General features: G+C 50.2%; 1 long non-coding RNA gene and 1 other non-coding gene across 2 annotated transcripts; one reads left to right on the top strand and one right to left on the bottom strand.

Moving 5' to 3' along the window:
• Window positions 1–1,350: 1,350 nt before the first annotated feature.
• Window positions 1,351–1,424, bottom strand: TRNAN-GUU. The gene has a single exon. It is a non-coding gene; the product is annotated as a tRNA-Asn (tRNA).
• A 171-nt stretch (window positions 1,425–1,595) lies between these two features.
• On the top strand, window positions 1,596–2,449 carry LOC113920896. The gene is made up of 3 exons (XR_003519420.1): window positions 1,596–1,775; window positions 2,032–2,087; window positions 2,273–2,449. It is a non-coding gene; the product is annotated as an uncharacterized LOC113920896 (long non-coding RNA).
• Window positions 2,450–3,222: the final 773 nt, after the last annotated feature.

Here is a 3,222-nt window from a genome sequence, read left to right as displayed (position 1 = left end):
AGAATTTGAACTGTATCTTGAAGGAAATACTTTGGAACCTAAAATGATCATTAATAACAGAAAATGGTCTCTTCCCTCAAGGAGCTTACAACCTAGTATAAAAACACTCAGCTTAAAGTGGAAGCTTATGCTTTCTAAGTCCCCATAACTTAAGTACTAGCAAATATTATGCCTTCCTCATCTTGAAATGTTAGACTAGATTTGAATGGTATAGAAATGATCTTATGACCTAATTTCCTTGTTTCCACGGTAGGCTATCCTTAAGTATGAGTGGAAAGTTTGGACTTTTGAGCATCAGAGAAGCCCCTAGCTAAGAACATTTTGGGGGGCTACTCCTTACTCTGTCTGAAATTGTACAACACTGTGTCTCCTTTTTTAAGGGCTCCTAACTAGACAACAGAGGATATTTTATTATCAACAATTATTTGAGAAGTAATTATCAGCCAGCATTTGCCAAGACATTCCCCGAAGGACAGCAGAGTGAGGCAGTTTAACTATTTTTTCTTCCAGGTCTCTAAATTCTATCCATGAAAAGTACATCCCAGAGACAAAGCACCCACCCCATAACCTCAATCTTGGCAGAAATGAATTATATCATCACCTTATCATGTTATCGTGTGGTTCTCTATCTTTACAGAAAAGTCTCATGTGAACCATCTGCTTGAAAAACATCTGTGTCTTCTGTGAGACCAGAGTTGAAAATACATCCTGCAAAACCTTTTAACAGGAACCCATACCATTTCTGCCCGAGTTTAATTTCAGGGAAAATTCTGTCAGCGATCTAAGAGCAAACATTAACACCTTCGTCTAGGTTCAAGTCCATTGTCCAAAGGCTGTAACAGAGCTTCATTAGCAGACAGTTACATAGGGTGATTATGCCTCCACATACTTTTAGGTGACTCCCCTTGCATATTTTCATCGAACAGCTCCTCGGATCCTTTTGGCAGTAGATAAGGCAATATTGAATAAGGACATCTACTTTCTGGTGGTACCAGATTTTCCGAGAAGAAACCAGTGGCATTTATTCACTCACTTGTCGAGGGCTTTTTTTTTTTTTCCTCTCCATTATAACTAGTGCTGTTGAAGCACAATCTTTGGGCCGGTCTCCCGAACAATGTGTGCCAATTTCCCGTGGACATGCAGTGGAATTGGATTACCAAGCCCCGGGCTCCCAGTCCAGAAGCATAGTCACTCTTAGATCCACCCCCGCTGGGCGACAAATACTGAGAGAACACGGTCTTCCTCCGTCCCAGACGTACGGTAGCATCGTACTCATTTCGATTAAAAATCTCACGGTTGCCGTTTTAAAATGAATCCGTCCCGAGCTTGTCTGAGGAAAAGGAGCACTGTCGTCCCTGGGTGGGCTCGAACCACCAACCTTTCGGTTAACAGCCGAACGCGCTAACCGATTGCGCCACAGAGACCCAGCTACCAGAACCGCCGTGCGATGTGTACAGATTTCCGCGGCCGGGGAGGCTCTCGCCGCCCAGGGCGTCGCCGCGCCAGCCCCGCGGAGCAGCGCGCGGAGGCGGCGGCGGGAGGGGCCGAGGCTGCGGGCAGCCCCAGCGCGGGCGCGGAAGGAGAGAGGCCGAGCCCGCGGCCGCGTGGGGACGACCGGAGGGCGAGCGGCCGGAGCGGCGGGGCCCCCTATAGGGGTGAAGCGCGCCCCCGCGGCCGGCGCGGGCCCCGACCCGAGCTCGGGAGCCCGCCCCGGCTGGGGTGCGACCGCGTTACCGCGTCGGCCCGTGGGACGCGGAGGGGCGCCCAGTGCGCGGGTGCGCGGGCCGCGTGGGGGCACCGCCGGGGGAGCGCGACCCCGAGCAGGCAGCCCTGGGTCCGCCGGGGAGAGCTGGGGAGAAGGGGTCACAGTCAAGCCTGGGAGGGAAGAGCCAAGTGCTGTGTGGGCTTGAAACATGGGGGCTCGGAGCGTATGTTAGGCCCTAAACTTTCGGGCTGTGTTTCTCAACCTTTGTGTATGTCCCCCCTCGCCCCCCCAGCACCACTGGCCACTGTTAAATTTTAATTCCACAGATAACACCGTGTATCTGAATTTGCCGAACGTTTATCTGTGCTTGCTCCTTAAAAAGGTAAGATTCCCCCCCCCCCCCAAGAACCAACTTCTGCCCGCTTTGAGGGAATATGGCCTCCGATGACAACGCAGGGTTTAGGAGACATCAGAAGGGGCTTCGTGGAGGGTGTGGCGACTAAGATAAGCCTTTAAGTTCGAAGTGGTCACTGAAGGAGTCCCTCTTTCCCCGACTTCTGAATTGAGCCCGCTGAAATCGAGGATGCCGCAGGAGCCCAGAAGGAGGGCGGCCGGAGCCAGACCCCGACCAAGGCGAGGAAAGCGCTTCCCGGCTGCCGTTTTTCCTTCGGGACAGCCCAGTCGCTAGAGCTCAGTGGGACCGCCTCCTCCCTCCTCGCCCTACAAAATGGGGGAACTCGCTCCAGCGCTCCACGTGGTAAATCCAGTCCTTGTGTGTTCCGTGTTTCCATCCGATTGGACCCCAGACCCACCCCTCCTCCTCGGTCTTTTTCTTACCCCCTTTTTTAAAAGTGCACAGTTCGGTGACATTAAGGACATCTATATTGCTATGCAACTGTCACCACTCTCCTTCTGCAGAACCTTGTCATCTTCCTCAAGGAGGCTCTGTACCCATTAAACACTACGCCCTCATTCCCCTCTTCCCCCAGACCCTGTCAACTCCCCTTCTACTTTCTGGCTCTGCCAATTCGACTATTCTAGGTATCTCATGTGAGTGGAATCAGACAGCATTTGTCCTTTTGTGCCGGCTTATTTCACTTAGCATAATGTCTTCAGAGTTCATACATGTTCTAGTACCTGTCAGAATTTCATTCCTTTCTAAGGCTGAATCATATTCCATTGTATGACTACACCGCATTTTCTTTACTCATTCATGTGTCAGTGGACACTTGGGTGGCTTCCACCTTTTGGTTACTGTGAATAATGCTGCAGTGATCATGGATGTGTAAATATCTCTTTGAGACCTTGCCCTCAATTCTTTTGGGTGTATCCCTAGAAGTATAATTGAGGAATCATAGGGTAATTCAATTTTTTAATTTTTTGAGGAGCCATCCTACCATTTTCCACAACAGCTGCACCATTTTACATTCCCACCAACAAAGGTTTCTGTTTCTCCACATCCTCACCAACCTTCCTTCCTTTTTTTTTTTTTTTTTGTAATCATCCTAATGGGTGTG

This window comes from Zalophus californianus, chromosome 3 (assembly GCF_009762305.2).
Source record: "Zalophus californianus isolate mZalCal1 chromosome 3, mZalCal1.pri.v2, whole genome shotgun sequence".
Lineage (NCBI taxonomy): Eukaryota > Metazoa > Chordata > Mammalia > Carnivora > Otariidae > Zalophus > Zalophus californianus.
This window is presented reverse-complemented; position numbering and strand designations above follow the sequence as displayed.